This window comes from Ambystoma mexicanum, chromosome 1p (assembly GCF_040938575.1).
Source record: "Ambystoma mexicanum isolate Mex_15411 chromosome 1p, UKY_AmexF1_1, whole genome shotgun sequence".
Taxonomy (NCBI): Eukaryota; Metazoa; Chordata; class Amphibia; order Caudata; family Ambystomatidae; genus Ambystoma; species Ambystoma mexicanum.
In genome coordinates this window covers 1,321,454,505-1,321,473,217 of record NC_090921.1, presented here as the reverse complement: position 1 = coordinate 1,321,473,217, position 18,713 = coordinate 1,321,454,505, and the positions used below count along the sequence as shown (strand labels likewise).

Below are 18,713 nucleotides of genomic sequence, written 5' to 3'. Positions count from 1 at the left end.
TACAGGTCAGTTCTAATTCCAAAAGGAATTCTCTAACTCTGCTACTTTGATCTGGTTCCTCCTGGCCAAAGAAAACAGGTGGACTGAAGATACTTCAAAAAGACTTTTCATACTTTGTTATAGAGTCCTCATTGGCAGTCTGGGAAGGTAGTCCGAGGTCTGCATGAGCATGGAGTTCGAACTCCCCTCTTGCCTTCTCGATGACCATTAGTCCGAGGAGAGATCACTGGTGTTGGTGACCCTAGGCCATGCTGCACTAAGCCTGGAATTCTTCACAAGCAATCATTACACGAAAGTCATTTGTTTCAAATACAGTTCTCAGTGTAGACTATACAAAATGATTCTTAACCAAAAAAACAATTCAGGAACATAGGCCCTCATTACGACTCCGGCGGAAAACCATGGTGCTATTAGCACCATGGTCGGTTGCCGGAGTTCGCCATGGCGGAATGCGGAATTACCACCCCATTCCAAGGTTGGCGGGGCGGTAATTCCCCATGCCACCATGGCCCTTCCCCATTCCCATTTTTGCCCCATAGGGCAGAAATTTTCAGAATTATCACCCGGTAATTCCACCGGTGGAATTACTGGGTGGTATTTCCTGTGGCCAGACAGCCTACAGTCCCTGTGGATTCCACCTTGTTTTTTGTTCTGATTAAAGCCCCATAAAATGGTGCTTTACAGTGCCTACCACCACTTGTAATCGCATGGTAAATCACGGGTGCAAGTGGCGGTAATGGTAATACCGTTTGGCAGTATTTCGGCACATTTATCGCCAGAATAGTGCCAAACTCGTAATGAGGCCCAATTGTTATAAAGGGATCAAGTCAACGTAATTTACAGGTAGCAAGATAAATACATAAAATAACACATGCATTACCAATCAGTGATGTATGTGATTTCTTCGAATATGTTTCTCCTAATGGAGATTTCACCGAATCCATTTCACCTAAAATTGAAATCTACTTTTTATTTGTTCTTTTTTTTTAGCCTGCCCTCACCCCTCCCTACCCTAACTTATGCCCTTACCACACACCCCACCTATTATGAAATATATTCGGTGAAATCTCATTAGGGGAAATGGTATTTGAAGAATTCTACGGTAATGCTACCAATCAGGTATGGAAGACAAGGGGCCAGATTACAGAAACTTTGCACCGGTCCAAGTGCAAAGTTGCACGGTATTAGCACTAGGGCAAAGTTTACCCTATATTTACATACACTGGGAGACATTAGAAAACTATTGCACCATGACAAGTGCAATTTGATATATTAAAAGCAACAGGGCAGAAATTGCCCTAGTGCAAAAAAGATACATTTTTGATGCATTTTTGCATCAGGGCAAAGTTTGCCCTAGTGCTAATACCATTCCGTATTAGTACTAGGGCAAACTTTGCACTGATGCAAAAATGCAGTAGAAATGCATCTTTTCTTGCACTAGGGTAATTTTTGCCCTAGTGCTTTTAATATGCCAAACTGCCATTGCCATGGTGCAATAGTTTTCTAGTGTGTGCCACTGTTTTTAAAAATAGGGCAAATTTTTCCCTAGTGCTAATACCGTGCAACTTTGCCCTTTCATTGGCGCACAGTTTCTGTAATCTGGCCCCTGAAGCCCCATTCTGAGCATAAGGATACAGCAAACAAATATTTTGGAATGCCACGCAATATTTACCCCATGCAATACTTTCTATGTACCTTGCGCCATAAACATGTCATATGTTTACAACTCACATTTAGGTGTTATTTTAAAAATGAAAGGTATTTCAAATACTACATTTTTACCATTACCACCAGACTGATAATAGAGCCATAAATGGAAAAATGTGAATGTGCAGCAAAAGAAAACAGTGCAAGTCCTGCATATATCCCTGTTCCCGGGAGAGCAAATTCTACACATTGGGGCTTATTGTAACTTTGCCGGTGCTGTAATAATGTGCCGGTAATTCCATTTACTGGCACGTTACCGCACCAGCAAAGTACAAGTTTGCCAGTGGGGCACCTGAGTTTCCTCCAGCTAAGAGTTGGAGATAAATCAGCCGGTAATACCGGCAAATCCCACTTTGGAGTTCAATAGGACCATGCCCAGCAAGCTCACTCTTCAATGCTCTTAGTCTATTAAGTTCTTGCCCTTTGATGTCCTGAAATAAGTGTCAGATCAATGGCACACCAAACGAACCTTCAAATACAGCGCCTTACTACCAGAGCAAATGGTAATACATACATTTTGTTGGGAATTGGATTGGTGAGTTATGCCCTTCTCCATTTGAGTGGCATTCTTAGTCCTTTCAGTGCCTGACTCAGTTGTATTCAACTGTTGGGATTCATCTCATTGGTAGGTCTGACTGTCCATCTGGTTTCAGCATCCAATGGATGGAGAGGTACATACTTGTCTACTGTACAATATGGACGGCCAACAGAAGGCCTACCTGAGCAAACAGAGTACAACCATTTATTTTTTTATTTTTTATTTTTATATTAAAATGTGACAGAAAAGTATGAATAGTTACATCACACTTATTTAAACTTTTATTAGTGATTGGGGGGCAAGACTGGAATTGCAGCAAGACAAGCATTATTAAGGCACAATCTTACCGTCTCAGCCTTGGCCCAGTTTAATGTGGGGTGCAGGGATTCCCTGCTTAACATTGATGCCAGTAGAGCAAAGGCATTATTCTGGGTGGGTCACATCATAAGAGCCCGGGGAAGACATGGCCTTTGCAGCACTGTGAAACTCTATAGACCCTGTCTGTAGTGGAGATATAATTCCCCAGACACCTGGTGTTTGCCCCCATTTAGGTGTCCAATGGAGGGCGTCAGCAGGTGATGCTGCTCCCCTATTCCTCTCCCTTGGATCCAGAATGGAAAAGCTTTCAGATCCCTAATACTGAAAGTGTATCGGGGGGAGCACATTGCGTGGGCTGGGCCTCACTGTGTTCACGGGAGGTGGAAAGGCACCAAATGCAGTGGCAAACCAAACTGAGTGGCTGCACTGGAGAAGTGATCCGTACATCTACTCATCAATTGACACCATTTTGACTCCTGAGGGGCACTCCACTTTTCCCTTTTCTGGACCAAAGGGCGCCCTGAATGTGGCACCTGCCATGATGGGGAGGGAACAGAGGCTTTCCTCTGTGTACAACAGATGGAACAGTCAAAGAGAATCAGTGAGCCTACCAGTGAAGACTCCCTTTGCTCTCAGGGTATGGCAGAGAACACAAGGCAGAGAGAAGCAGCGCTCAGTGTTGGAGTGGTGCTTATTATCACAACAAAGAGCCAGTAATTAATAGAGAACAATGCTTCCAGGTCCACTTTCATCTGCAACTCAGTTAGAACTCACTGCAAATTTCTGTCACGACAAAACATAGGCACATATATCTGCATCCATCATTGACCTCTTTGAGGAAGCTTGCAAAACACTGCATTTACGGTGATCCAGCCAAAACCTTAGATCTTGAACTAAAAATGTGCTATGGGTCTGTATTGACCCCCCAAATGGCAAGACAATATGGTACCAGGTGTCAGAGCTTACAAATCTATGGTTTCATGTTGTGGGCTGCGAAAGGATCAATTTAGTGAGTGAGGCTATTGCCAAAGGCCTAAATGCCACTCACAAAGATGAAAGTGCAATCTAAACACATTTAGAAAAATACATCCCTGCCAAGGCAACCCAGGTAGCAAACCCTTAGGAACACTGTAAAGGATCAAAAGTGGACGGATTGGGAAGCAATGGATCTTACAAAAAAAGATCTGGACTTAAGCCTAATTTCCTACAATGAGAACTGCAGGGGGATATACAGTCAGAGGCCAGTGCCTTGTGCTAAGAGCTTTCTCCGTCCATCTCTTCAGACCGGCCTGAAGTAAAGGAGCTGGGTGAAGGAGTATACACTGTTGAAACATGAGTAACTACATCCAAGACAACCCGGCTTTAAGCAGAAGTAAAGGCCATTTACCTACAATCTTCTTTCTTAATGTGAAAATGTGAGGATAAAGAAAAGTGCTTCCACAGTGTGAACATCAGGGTGGCGGATCTTATGGAGGGAGCAGACGAAAAAGCCATTCACCAACACTTCAAAGAAATGTGGGAGAGAAGCATTCATTGAGGAAATCGAACCACGCACGATTCAACTTTATTTTTCCGCCATATCAGTCAGAGGAGAGTGAGGGAGGATTGGATACCCTGGGATGTGCTCACAGAATTCCATTCATTTGCAGTTAATGAGAAAGTTCTATGTAAAGGTAGGGAAGAAATGGGTTCCATCTCATATCAAAACTACACCTGCTGCTTCTTTCAAGACTTAGTCTCTTTCACCCTGCAACAGAGATCCCAGATGTAGCCAATTGCAGACTTTCTGGTAAACGAAGGCACTGGGTATGTATAACAAGGGAGACCCTGAACCATTCAACTGGGTCATATAGTTGAACTTGGAACACTCACCTGAGGGCTGCTAGAGAGATGGGACATCAGGGCTGAATATCCTACTGTACTCCTGAACCCCTACAATGAAACTCTGACTCTTGGTGCTGTGGAATCTTGCTGCAGGCTCTTCCTCACCTCATCTTCCATCTGGCTATCCCTGCTGGTGCATCAGTGCCTACAGCCTGCTGATGCTCCCCTGAAACTTCCTAGACCTGTGATGTTCAAGTGTCATAAAGTGGGAGACCCTGCTTCCATACTAAGTGGTATGCTGCTGCTCTGCCAAATTGTTCAGGTTTAGGGTATGCAACTGCTACTTGTCACGGAACTGATTCTGCTGTCGGCCCTCAGTCCTTTGTTTTCATCAGAGCTCTCTGGAACCTACCTTAACGCGTCACCTCTGCTTTCTCGCTGCTGTGTGCCCTCCTCTTCATGGGTTACCTGAGGGAGGTTCTCCAATGTTGTCAATCTTGTCTTTCTGGTCATGCTGTATGAGCTGTTATCAGTGTTTAGGAATAACATACCGATGCAACCGTATGAATGACTTTTTCTTAAATTTGGACAAGATGACTTTAGAAGGTCTCCTGACTCAATTTGGACGGGGCATTCCTTGCAGTGTGTGTGCAGGGGGTGGGGGTGACACTACCTTTTCTGAGGTATAGGGTGCATATTTGAGAGACATTTGTGTTATGGCCTCTTGGATTCCTCCCTCAACATTGTTTTCCTCAATATGAGGTTAAAGGTTGTTCCTTGTAATTTCTTCTTTGAATACAACATTTTGAATTCAGTAGTATGCCAAAGATTGGTTGAGAGAGTTAGTTGTGAGTAGTTACTTCATACTTCTATTGTGTTGGTGTGTGTTGGTTGCTGTATGTAGGCTTGAAGCAAGAGCACTCTGCTTAAATGTAATCCTAATCTACAGTGACGCAACACAAAATGTGACGGCACTTCGGCGAGACATACTGAGGGCTCCCCCAAGTTCAACAACAAAGAGCGGTCTGCACCACACTTTGGGCTGGCCTGGACATCCACACATGTGCAATGCGCATGATGACCATGCTTCTAAAGGGACATACCGTGCACTGCACTAGGTGAAAGATTGTAGAATGTGTTTTAATCAAACCTTGAATCTTTCACCAAGCATAGAATCAAGTGGGCTGTGCCTGGCCCGAGGAACCCAAATGTATCAGTACCCTCTGTGCATTCACCAGTTACATTATGCACAGTAATGATATCATAAGAAAACATGTTCAGGCCTGCTCTGCCATCATTTGCCAGTACACCCATTGTTACCAGTATAAATCTCATGCACAGGAAGAAAACATATTACGGCTAGCTGCACAGTTGCCCCTCCGCCCCCCATGTAGTAACATTCATGTTGGCTTTTCCCTTAAAGCCAGTAAAAGAAGCCATGCATCAGATATAATACATCATCTCCTTGCTGGCTGCACAAATAATCCCCCACCACCATGAAAGAAAACACATCATGTTGACTTTGCCCCTAGCGCCAGTAAACCATGCTGTATATCAATACAAAAAAAATCCTTTCTTGGGTATACATAAGCCTGCCCCACCACTCATGAACACACATTGGGCCTCATTAGGAGTGTTGCGATAAGGCAACAATGGCGCCGGTAGTGCTACCAGCGCCGTTGTTACCTCGCCGCAACATTCTGAGTGTGCTCGCGGGTGCCGCTCCGGAATGCCTGGTCAGACCATGCAGAGCGGCACCCGCGAGCAGTACCGGATGGCAGCAACTGCCCCGTTATTAATGGGACTGTTGTTACCATCCTCCCCATTCCCATTGAGCCCTATGTGGGCTCAATGGGAATGGGTACGTACCGGGTCCGGCCCCTATACATAGATGTCACACCTGTGACAGGTTAAAACATGCTTTTTCTGAAAAACAGCACCATCTATTGGATGTAAAAGCAACACACTCTATACTAAACATTTTACTGCAAACCAGTGCCATCTGTTGGACGTAAAAGCAACACACGCTGGCTGACATACGTGCCGAGGAAGCAGCAGAGTGAAGTGCAGCCAGACTTTAGGATGCACGGTTGCGAGCACAGCTATCACGTTCTGCAGCTTCAGATCTGCTTCGAACGCGACAGGCTGAGAGTGGCTGAGCAGATCAGCATCATACACGACTCCGTGCTTAGCAATCACGCGATTACAATCACCTTGCATTCCAGTACAACCCTGCTGATGATTATAGTTTGAGCCAGCATGTTCTCATCGGCACCATGACTGAAGTGTGTCCTTATTGGAAGGCTCTGAAATTTGACGGAGAAACTAAAGGAATGTCTTGCGCCGCCGGGAAAATTAAACTGCCTCAACTTGGAGAACCGAGAGAGCCATGAAAAACTACCCACAAGCATTGTGCGTCAAACATGACTCCGTGCTCAGCAATCACACGATTACAATCGCCTTGCATTCTGGTACAACCCAGCTGATGATTATAGTTTGAGCCGGCATGTTCTCATCGGCACCATGACTTAAGTGTTTCCTTATTGGAAGGCTCTGAAATTTGATGGAGGAACGAAAGGAATGTGTTGCGCCGCCGGGAAAATTAAACTGCCTCAACTTGAAGAACCGCCAGAGCCATTAAAAACTACCCACAAGCATTGTGAAATTAAACATATTAGAAACGTGCGCTTTCTCTTTTCTTTCTTTTCCATTTAACCAGACTGAGCCACAGCAACGCTTGGCGGGGACAGCTAGTACAAAATACAATGCCATAATAAGAAAACATTTCCTTGCTGGCTTCACAAATGTGAGTTGTGTGAGAAAACACCTCATAATGGTCTTTACATTTATGTGCATAAAAATGCAATGCCACAGAAAGAGAATTTCCAGGCTAGCTGTCCTATTGTGCCCTAACCCCCTATCCTAAATCCTCCTGTATGCTATAACACTGATCAAGATGGATTAGCACAAAAAGGCCAGTAAAACAGGTCATGCCACTGTAAATAAATGTATAAAGTGCTCCAATAACCCAGCCTCACACACACACGCATGCTTACACACACACACAAACACATTGATACACATTCATCCACCAGTCACTCACCCATATAGCTTCTCTTTCTCTCTCAATCATTAACACATGCAATCACATTCACCTGCACACTTATACCCATACACACACACATGTCATTCACACTGACTCTTTTACACACGTGCATTTATAAAGACACATGCTTGCAGGCATGCACTTAAGCATACATACATAAACCCTGTTGCTCAGTTTAGATTGCTGTTATTTTCATGTTTATGTGAACTTAAAATTTGAGTGTATTGAAATATCCATTGACCGTATCTGAATTGCTGCATGCTGCCTGCCCTTGGAACTCTAAATCTCGGTTTGTTTAAATCCTGTTGCCCTGTTCAAATTGCTGGCATGCTCATGTTTGTGTAAAATTCAAATCTTGACATTTTAGTCTCAGCTCCCTTGTTAGATTCCTGTTTAAAGCACCTGCTTTCCTATAGCTACATGGCTGCTCGGCTGCCTGGTGAGTTATCTCATGCACTGTGCATCTCTCTGTTTCTCTCCCCCTCCCTGGGCATTCCCCTACTCTCTCCTCGTTATGGTACTCTCCGTCTCCCCTGTCTAATCAAACTGCTACACTAATACCTATCCTCCCTCTCTTTCGAACCCTTGAAGGAAAACGTATAAGAAGGGTCTCCTGGTCTCAAACCCAGGTCTGCCCATTGCCGACACCTATGTCAATGCTCTCTCCAGGCAGACTATTACTGACATTTTCTTTGCCGTTCCCTCCCCGGACCTATGGATTGCCCATATGGTTTCTGTCCTCTCCCCTTTCTCTTTATCACCCATTGAGGGTGGAACCAGATGGGAAGTGCTTTTGGCACACTTCCGTTCATCCAGCTGCATCAACAATGTCTACTTGAATGGCACTATCATGACCCATGGCTCTCAGCCCAGCCCAACCACCTACTTCTTAACAGGTGCCTTCCATCTCTCATTAACTTCCTCCCTTCTCCTGCCACTCCCCCTTCTTTCACCCCACTTCCTCCTCGCCCCCTCCAGCAGTGGTACCTCATCCCTGTACCTCTCCTCAGAAAACCTTTAAAGGGTGCAACCAGCTTCACTTAGCTACACTTAATTCTTGCTCTGCTCTCAAACACTCCTCTGACATCTGTCACCTCCTGGAAGACTTTGACCTTGATGTCCTCGCTCTCAACGAGACGTGGTTCAATGCCAGCTCTGCCACTGCTTTTAACAATCTTCTTCCTGAGGGCTATAATATCCTCTCAAAGTTCAGACCTAACCAGTCTGGAGCCAGAGTGTCCCTTATCATCCCTAAATGGTTTCCTGCCTCTATCATACCCATTCAATCCTACTCCTCCTTTGAATGTCTTGATTGCTTGATTGATTAATTAGGTATTTATAATGCACCTACAGAAGTGTTTGAAGGCACAACCACACTAGGTAAGGGGTAATGAAGGACAAAACAAGACAAATGATCCTACTACACCTTGTGACATGTGGATCATGCAAGTGCGTAATGAGAAGTGCAGAGGAGAGGGTGCGAGGGGAAGTACATTCAGGGCTGAGTTGAGTGCCTGGAGGCCAGGGGACTACACAGTTGCATCCCCAGCAAGGCAGTTCGAGGGATCCCCAGAGGCAGCGCAGAAAGACTTACAAGGAGGGGCCTGGCCCTATGAGACTCTGAGGGAAATAAGCAGCCAGTTAGGCAAAACATGATGTTGGTTAGCGGGGGAGATGGAGCGAGAAATAAAAGGAGAAAAGGAAGGTCTTGAGAAGCGTCTGGAACTTAAGGTGATCAGGCTCAAGTCTGAGAGTGGTAGGGAGGCCATTCCAGAGGGAGGCACCTGTGGAGGAGGGAGATCTACACCCCACTCTCTGCTTGGAGAAGCATCTAAGCCACAGGGAGTTAGAAGTAGATGAGCGGAGTGATCTAGAAGGAAGGCATTTAGGAAGAGAGGGTTGAATATAGTGAGGCCCACCGCCCCAGAAAGCCTTGTGGATGGTGCAGATAGTCTTGAACTTGATCCTCGCAGCCACTGGGAGCCAGCAGTGGGATTTCAGGGCTGGAGAGATATGGTCCCTGGGCTTGAGGCCAAGGGTAAATCTTGCGGTCCTGTTCTGGATTAGCTGAAGGGGCGAAGATCAGAATTAGGAAGATTAAGAAAGAGGCTGTTGCAGTAGTCTAGCCTGGAGAGGACCAGTGCTCTGGAGACAGTGAGTTTATGGGGGAAGGTGAGGAAATGGAGAATACCCTTGAGGAGGTGCAGTTGGAAGTGGGCCTTCTTGGCAAGGTCTGTGATGTGAGGAGAGGAGAAAGTTGAGTTGAAGATGACACCAAGGTTTTTAGCCTCGCAGGAGGCTGAGGGGAGGGGGCCCAAGCAAGGCGGCCAGAGTAAGAGAGGGAAAGCAGGAGCAGGGGTCCCAATGAGAAGAATCTCTGTCTTACTGGCATTAAGGCAGAGATCGTTGGAGACAGATCATACCTGAATAGCGAATAGACAATCAGGAAAGAGCAAGGATGGGGAGGAGGCTGAGGGTAGCCTGAAAGAGAGCTGCGTGTCATCCGCATAACACATAGTTAGAGGAGAAAGTTGAGATCTGGTGTGCCAAAGGGGCCAGATAGATATTGAAGAACCAGGGCAGGATTATAGATCCCTGGGGGAAACCACAAGTGGAGAGAGAGGTGGTGGAGAGAAAGGACCCTAGTTGAACCTTGGAGGGTCAGCCTAGGAGGAAGGAGATCAACCAGGCCTGAGCCTGATCTGTGATGCAAAGTTTCTCACAAAGATGCAAGCTTTGCATCTGTCCTACCCTTTGGATCACTCTTGCTACTATCTACAGGACCCCTAGGCAGGTCTCCTTCTTCCTATCGGAGTGGGTTAACCTCACCTCTTCTCTCCTGACTTATACTTCTAAGCTTCTCCTCCTAGGAGACTTCAATATGCATCTTGACTCTCCTGATGCGGCCTTACCCTTCGACAACCTCTGCAACTCTTTCTCCCTCACCATTCTTCCCTCTGGAGCGACTCAATCAGCCGGTCACACTCTGGATGCAATCATTTTAGCTGACCTCCCTCTCTCTAACCCTGTCAGCACACCTTTCTCTTGGTCTGATCATTGTCTCCTCTCCTCTCATCTGGAGCTCCTTGGCTCCTTTTCTAAGCATCTGCCCACACTGACAGCCTCCTTCTCTGTCATCCGACTGATGTAGCAAGTATCAGTAGCTCCCTTTGCTGCCTCTATTATTCCCCTCATTCCTGCTATTGACTCTCACTCTGATTCTTCCCTTGCTAACCTTCACATTTCCATCCCCAATACCCTTGATATCCTTGCCCCTGCCATGAGGATCCGCATTAAGCCTGCCTCCAAGTGCAACAGTTAGTATGACTCTAACCTAGCCTCTCTCAAAAGCAAGTGCAGAGTTGTGGAACGGAAGTGGTTGGCTTCATGCATAGCGGGGCTAACCCCTACTCCTTGGCCCCTTACATCATATTGGTAACATGCATAACATCTCCCGCTTGCTTGCCCCAAAGATAGAGTCAGAGACCTTCTGAAAGTTGGAAACATATATAACATTTTATTGGAAAAACATATGGTCGCATAATTTGGAGTCATCTTATGAGGGCGGCCACCCATCCCTGCTCAGTTCTTATGCCTGCCTGGCACCAACCATGGTCCTTAGCCGGGTGGCTCCGCCAATCCCGCATTACAAAAGTCACCATGTCCAAAAGCCTGTGAGCCATCTCACACCATTCCGTTCTTGCGAGAACGGCCCGCCCTGGATTCCACTGCCAGTTCAGTCATTCCTGCAGAGAGTATGGAGCGAATAAGGCCACTGCATCGGTTGTTGAGGAGTCCCAACCGTCCCCATGGAATCAGCGCCCGTGTCACCCCATCCTGCCTGAAGCAGCCAGTGGTTGTAGCTCATGGACCAGCCCGCAGCATGCCTCCTTCTCTAGGACCGCCCTCGTAACTCCGCCTGCGACATAAACATTATTTAGTACTTTCAATTGTCAACACCATCCCTGAAAAACAATTTGTTAAAAAAAAAAACATTCATTCAGTGCCACCATCACTTTTTTACAACACCATAATTCTAAAGACTCATCTTCCCTCCATAAAAATGTCTCTAAGCCCTTTTACCTTCCCAATGGACCAACCCCTGATCCTCCGTTTCCCAGTCACAGTTCTCAGCAGCTCGGGTGGGAGGGTGGATGTCGCTGCTGCCAGGGCTGGATAAGAGGACTTGCTCTCTCAGCCCTGGCTATTTAAGCCCCTGGGGGTGCAGGCCGTTTCCGGCCGGACTCCCGAGGGCACCTTGACTGCGTCCTCCCTAGGGGAGGTGAGTCCACACAGGGGGCTGCCAGAGGGGCGGCCCGCTATGTGAGCTGCACCTCTAGCGCCCCATGCGTGGGCTGGCGCATCTGCTTAGCGGGGCTAACCCCTACTCCTTGGCCCCTTACATCATATTGGGAACATGCATAACATCTCCCGCTTGCTTGCCCCAAAGATAGAGTCAGAGACCTTCTGAAAGTTGGAAACATATGTAACATTTTATTGGAAAAACATATGGTTGCATAATTTGGAGTCATCTTATGAGGGCAGCCCCCCATCCCTGCTCAGGTCTTATGCCTGCCTGGCACCAACCATGGTCCTTAGCCGGGTGGCTCCGCCAATCCCGCCTTACAAAAGTCACCATGTCCAAAAGCCTGTGAGTCATCCACACCATTCCGTTCTTGCGAGAACGGCCCGCCCTGGATTCCACTGCCAGTTCAGTCATTCCTCCAGAGAGTATGGAGTGAATAAGGCCACTGCATCTGTTGTTGAGGAGTCCCAACTGTCCCCATGGAATCAGCGCCCGTGTCACCCCATCCTGCCTGAAGCAGCCAGTGGTTGTAGCTCACGGACCAGACCGCAGCGTGCCTCCTTCTCTAGGACCGCCCTCGTAATTCCGCCACGCTTTGGGGTGGCCCCCCGTGACCCCAAATGCCCCCACACTAAATTCCTCCTCCTGATCTTACTCACCGACCACTATTTACACCCAGTTCTTACCATCAGTCCCCATAGCCCTAAGTTGAAATGGCCCATCCCGTGCTCTGAAAGATGCACTCCACCTGCTCCAAAATCTATTGCAAAACACGACATTTAGAAATGTGAGTGTTTCTGTGTTACCGCGCCATGATGCCTGTGGGCTTTCGGCTCTATAGAAGTATACCGTACATTGGCTTCCCTTCACATAACTCCAGGTGTCTGACAAAACCAGCCCTTCCTGCTTCATGAAGAGTTCCATGCTCCTGTTCACCCTCCTCCTAGACCTTTCCATGGCAGCGTTGAACTCTGCTCCCCACCATACCTTCCTCGGGATCAACTCTGACCAAGCTATTTCCATTGAAGGCAGCGTCCTTGCTAAGATCCTAATGCCCTCCTGCATTGTTCTCATCAATCAGCCCTGCCCCAAATCTGCAAGGTCATTCCCCCCCCAAGGTGCAAACTCTGCATTGCGGCATCTTACCCTCTGGTGAACAGCCCACCGGTACATTGATATTCACCCTTAATTACATTGGGTGCCCCATGGCCTTCCCAGGGCATTCCTGTGCCCTTACAGCTCATCCACACCAGCAGCCCATTGCTGGTTGTTACCTGCCGTTTTCTTTGGGCCCCTCCTCCTAGAACATCATGCAACTCCAGCTGCCACCTGGACCTGCTCCTGGCACCGGCCACAGCGTTGGGTCCAAGCTCTTTTGACTGATCCCTGTCCCCACGACACTATGGATGGCCTTTCCGCGAGTTCCCCTCGCAAACCATGTTTCTTACTTCACCTGTATGAGTGCACTTTACCAGTGCTGCTCCACCAACCACTCTGAGCTTTTGCCCCACTGTATCACCTTCCTGGCAACCTTCTGCCTGGCCCTTTGCTCCTGTGACACAAAAACCAAATTAGTAGTTTATACATCTATGGCCCTACAAAATCGCCAGCCGCCTGGTGCCCGGAAGGTAGTAAAGAGTTAGTGCATGCTGCAAGCTTGCTACCTATTTCCACTACAGCGCCCTCCTTGCTGCCTGTAGCCCATGCTTTGATTGCTGCCTTTACTGAGAATTCCTTAGTTGGGTCCCCCTCTCCTTTCAGTTTGGAATGGAATGCTACAGCGGCTAAATGACTTGTGACCCAGCTCCTGCTCTGCCCCTGGTTGTGTGCCCACACAACAAACTGCTCTACCCGTGCTGTAAGACCCAAGTTTGTATGCCCCTCTTCCTGCATCACCCTTACAAACTTACTGTAGCCTTACTGATACCAGGACCGCACTCCTGGTGAGAGCGACTGCTCCCCAAGGTTCCAGAGCGTTGGGTCCACGACACCACTTGCCACCACTACTGTGTGAACTCTGTGCCCCTCTGCTGTACCCTCGGGTGGGCCTTCCAGAATCTCTGCCACTGAAAGCGAGAAAGAGCGTCAGCAGCCACATTCACAATTCCTGGTACATGTCTCGCCCTAAATTCAATGTTCTGGTACAAGCACACTTGCACAAGTTTCCTTAGCAGCCCCAGCACCACCGGGCATGAAGCGGACTGTAAGTTGATGGCCTGGACCACTGCCTTGTTGTCTGACCAAAAATGGACCCTCCTGTTGCACAACTCACCTGGCCACAACAGGAGGGCGATCACGATTGGGAACAGCTCTAGCACCATGATGTTCCCCAACCTTCCCTTCTTTCTCCATTGTGTTGGCCACCTCTGCGCACACCCTTGTGTGCCCAGGATCACACCAAAACCCTCCTTCCCAGAGGCGTCGGAATATACATTTGTAACTCACTGCTGGTAACCATTGCTTCCCGCCAAACTTCCGCCACATGACTAGGTCCTCTTTGAGTGCGGCGCTCAGCCTGATGTGGTGGTGTTTGTTTGTTACCCCCGCTGTGGCCCTCGCCAACCTCCTGGCAAACACCCTTCCCGCTGGTACCACCCTGACTGCAAAGTTGAGTTTCCCAAGCAGCTGTTGCACTTGACCCAGAGTTGTTTTTTCTTTTGCTAGGCTGTTGGAAATCAATTCCATAAGCCCCTCTACCTTTTCAGCTGGCAACCTGCATGTGCCTTTGCAAGTATCAATTTCTATGCCTAGAAATGTGAGGACATGGACTGGGGTTTGTGTTCTCTCTTTGGCTAGGGGTATCCCCAATTCTGTCATTAGCACCTGGAAGGACGCTAATGCAGCTCCGCAGTCCTCAGTACCCTCTCTACCAATGAACAAAAAATCGTCAAGGTAATGCGTGATTGCCCCCTTTGGTTCCTTTTCTTTTGCTGCCCATTCCAAAAAAGGAGCTAAATTGTTCAAAGAAGGCACATGAAACCGCACACCCCATTGGCATGCACCTGTCAAAGAAAAATTGGCCTTCCCATTTGAATCCCAACAAATGAAAGCTGTCCTGATGGACTGGCTGGAGCCTGAAAGCGGATTCAATGTCGACCTTTGCCAACAATGCCCTTCTTCCCATCTGGCCCACTAGCTCCATTGCTTTGTCAAAGGAAGCATATTTGTAACGGAGCAATAATCCGGGTCCAGCCAATCATTCACAGAATCCCCTTCTTGGTAAGACAGGTGGTGAATCAACCTGTACTTCCCTTCTTCCTTTTTAGGGACAACCCCCAGTGGGGACACAATGAAATTAGGAAGGGGAGCTACCCTGAATGGACCCGCTATTCTCCCCAATGGCCTCTCTTCGGCCACTTTTTCGCTCACAATACTTGGTAGTTTGTCCGCTAAAGGTAGGTTCCTTGCCCCTCGTGATGTCAGGGGTCCTTCATAAGGGATCCTAAACCCTTCCCTAAAAACCCTGGGAGATCAACTTTCCTTCGCCAATTTTTGGGTAATCCGTTAGCCATCCTTGTAATGTTGTCATTCTTATGGATGAAGGTCGCTTCCCCCAGCTCCCCTCATTGGGTGTTCTTACCTGGGCCCCTGTCCCATGGTCCGCTGGACCCTTGATAGCATGAAGAGGCGGGGTGGGACCTCTTACATTTTTCACAGGCATGGGCAAATATACATTCACGGCCGAAGCGGCAGTACCCTGCATTAAAACCACTGCACGTGCCCCTGGCTGTGTCACCCCCCGAGGTGCCCCTGCCGCTCCCCCGTGCCCTCGGTCTGCTCCCGCCGTCTCTCCCCCTGCCCCTCTGCCTGTTCCGAAAGGGCTGCCAAGCTTCCCTCTTGTCCTCGTTGTACCTACCCGACCCAGACTTGGTCGTATCTCTGATTGGCTCGCTGGACCTCTCCTGGCCACCCATGAATGCGAACCAACCCTCTGTGTCTTTCTGGGCCCAAGACATTGAGGGCAAATTCTCCATCTTATGCCTGAAACCCCTATCATAATTTATCCAACCCGTCGTCCCATATGTCTTATGTTCTGCCACTATGGTATCCCTGTAATTCCATAGGTCAGTCCCTTGTTCTGGGAACTTTTCCATCATCACTGTAGCATACAGAGAGAAGGCCTTTGACCAGTTGTCGATGGTTTCCTCCGGCCTGCACCGCTTTTGCCTCTTTTTCTCTTCCTCTTTTGATACATTAACATCTGGGCCCTCATTTTCAGATGTCAGCATAGAAAATATGTCAAAGTAATCCATCGCCCATATCCGTTCCTTCACCTTTTTAGGAATGTACCAAGACAACGTACTTCTCCCTGTCAGTACTGGGGCTATTGTTACCAATGGCACCCCGCCGCTTACCGTGGATGTCCCAGCACCCAAGGAAGTCACTGGTAGTCCCTCTGGTGGTACCACCCTATTGGACCCCAGGGAACCCACGGGCAGCCCCTCTGGTGGTATTACCATTGCTGCTTGGGGTATCCCATTGGCTGGTGCCCCTATCCCGCTGACCTGCCCTGGGAGTCCTACCTGTGCCCCTGCGACTGCAGCCGGCCCTGTTGGTTGACCCCAGACGGCGAGTGGGCCCACCCCGTTACCCACTTGAGGTGCCACCGGTACCTGTCCTAACCGGAGCATCATCTGGTCCATGAATCTAGTCATTTCCAATTTCGCCTACTCCATGGTCTGCCCGCTTACCTCGGGCTGCGCCACATTCTGGGGCGATGTCCCCGTGTTCGTTACCGCCCCCACCGGACCAGTTTTTACCAAGGCTACTGGCTGAATCCCCTTGCTTGCCCCATGTGCCTGGTCAGTACCTGTGCTTGGGGACATTTCTGTTGTGGGCACCGGAATAGAGACATTTGGAGACACATTCACTACAGTGTTATGCTCCTTACCCTTTTGCTTCCTGGGTGCACGCTTCCTCTTGGTGGGAGTGGGTGTCACTACCTCTGGCCCCGTTGGAGGTACCCCTGTGTCCGGTGATCCAGTTGGTGCTGGTCCTTCCAGAGACTGCTCCACTATTCTTTTCGCCCATTCCGCACCTTTATTTCGGACCCTTTCTTGGAACCATGCCACCATCTGGCCTCCTCCTGGCTCTCATAGGACCTTCCACTGTCGGAAGTGCCCTCCCCACTGTCGAACAAACTTGGTGATCCCTGGCTGGACATGTTGGCCCTGCGCAAGAAAGCAAACAAAATAGTGCAACAAGAGTTTGTTGATTAATATAATGTCGAGCTCAGTTGTGTATCTTTCAAGCCCAGTTCACATTACCTCTGGCAGCCACTTGACTGCCCATTTAATTTGCTAGCCACTTCCAGCCCCCAGTAGGCCCCTTTCCTTGCCACAGATCTTTTTCTTTCTTCCTTCTAACAAACCACCTCTGCCGACTTTACCTCGAGATATCCGCTGTGATCTGTAAAGTACACATAAATTGTTAAAAATATCCTTCAGACTAGGCCATTGTCTAGGCCCATATTCTTTCCGCCCTACCAAACATTGCAAATGTAATGAAGGCCAGGCCTCTGCCTGTGGCCCTCTTTTATACCTTTCCATTGTGGGCAACCGCGATGCACCCTTCAAACTTCCTGTATTGCATTAATCTAATGCAGCTTTGCTAATAGATCTCTCCCATGCTGCAACCTCTGCCCTTTGACCCTCTCTCTGTACACACTGCACACCCTTGTGTGTGTGCCCATCCTGAATTTCCTCCTCTTCAGCCAGATAATATTAAAATAAACCGTTCCTTCCCCATGAACTATTAAAACAACATTTCGGTTCCCCATGAGCCTTGCATCTGCCCCCACTCAGTATGTCTTCCTGTGCAAGTGCGTTCTATGTGCCTTCTTAGATTCTCTAAAAGCCATTGAGGCGTGCACTGTTCTTTCGTAATAAGCCATGCCTCCGTAATACTTGTGAATAGGCGCGTTATAAATCCTTTCATTCCCCAAGCGAAACTGACACCCTTCTTTCACTGTAATGTGCACGGCTGTGGCTTGTCCCAGCTGTTCTGTAGGGCCGCATCTTTAACTAGCTCGCCGCATGTCTCAAAACCCATCAAGCCCTCCTCGGCCTGAAGAGCCCTAGTCCTTTCACCCCCTTTGCTTGTTATTTGCTTCCCGCACTCGCTGGCTATACAACAGAAAATGTACCGCCCTTTCATGTGCACAACTCGTTAAACCATCCGTCCCTGAGCGTCGCACCTTTCTTTCCCTATTCCCGAAAACAAATGGTGGCCCTCCACCCCTGATGATTGATGCGATCTCGTGCAGTTCCCACACATTGCGCGCCCAAACAAGCGCTGTTGAAAACGCGGTTGCCCGCTAGGTTTTGACCCCCAACATAGTGCCCCACCACTATCATATTGAACATCTTCCCATACCCCAGTACCAAACCTACAAAAAACGTGAGCAATCTTGGCTGAACTGCGTGACGGTGCCCGTTTCATTCATACCCCTGACATATTATAAAGCATAAACTGCATCCTACGTAGGTGTTGCCTCGCGACAGAGGTTATTTTCCCAAACCTACGACATACATTGTGCCCCCCCTCATCATACCGAGACCTCGTGCAGTTCCTCTGATGTAAACGTTTTTAGCCACACAGCCCTTGGCCGCTTCCGTAAAAGCTTTTCATAATCAAACAATCGAACAATTTCGGACCTCCGTCGGTCCTTAATCCCAAAAACTTTTCATAATCAAACAATCAATCGTACAATTTCGGACCTCCGTCGGTCCATAATCCCAAACCTGTCTCCAGCCCCCAGGCCGTGTCCCACAAGGCCACACGCGGTATGCCGACGCCTCGTGGGCGCAACCGACTGCAGCACAAGCAGTATTTAAAAACTTCATAATAGGAACATCATGCTAAACGGCGACATCGCCCAAACACCTGATCGCACTAAGATAAAAACAGACCTT

The 18,713-nt window shown here is 48.3% G+C and overlaps 1 protein-coding gene across 4 annotated transcripts in view; it reads left to right on the top strand.

The window, feature by feature from the left end:
• Positions 1–18,713, top strand: part of LOC138453575 (scavenger receptor cysteine-rich type 1 protein M130-like) — a 500,179-nt gene that overhangs the window by 196,104 nt on the left and 285,362 nt on the right. The window lies entirely within an intron of this gene.